At 32.3% G+C, this 480-nt stretch overlaps 1 protein-coding gene across 1 annotated transcript in view; it reads right to left on the bottom strand.

Annotated features, from left to right (window-relative positions):
- OVCH2 (ovochymase 2) overlaps positions 1-480 on the bottom strand; it is a 70,823-nt gene that overhangs the window by 42,134 nt on the left and 28,209 nt on the right. The gene's annotated exons all lie outside the window — the stretch shown is intronic.

Here is a 480-nt window from a genome sequence, read left to right as displayed (position 1 = left end):
TATATGCCATTTTCTATACCCTCCAGCAGTGTGATAATCACTTGCTAGGGGCGTACAAGTTCCGTGCTTTACAAACTATGCATCACAAGACCACCACGAGATCTGCAATTGCCAAGCAAACAATTCAAACTCCATGATGCCTGTCGTGCTTTACAAAACTCACATTAAGGTCACAGGTGCACAATTTCAATACAGATCGTTCAAAGTGTTTTCCATAATGTTCAATGAATCATTCATATTATACTCTTTGTTCTATACCCTGATTAATACAAAAAACTTTTCTAAGTTAACTCTAGGTTTACTGACTTCTAATATTTTTAACGATTAATATTATCAACTTAACACTATACTATAATCCATAAGTTTACTTAAATGACTTAGCTGTTAGTTATACTATTATCCTATTACGATTTAACGTAATGCCTTATAACTCAGTTAAAACGTATTCTTAAACTACCAAACTTTACTATAATTCATATG

This window comes from Carlito syrichta, unplaced genomic scaffold (assembly GCF_000164805.1).
Source record: "Carlito syrichta isolate Samal-C Ts95f unplaced genomic scaffold, Tarsius_syrichta-2.0.1 Scaffold309682, whole genome shotgun sequence".
Taxonomy (NCBI): Eukaryota; Metazoa; Chordata; class Mammalia; order Primates; family Tarsiidae; genus Carlito; species Carlito syrichta.
This window is presented reverse-complemented; position numbering and strand designations above follow the sequence as displayed.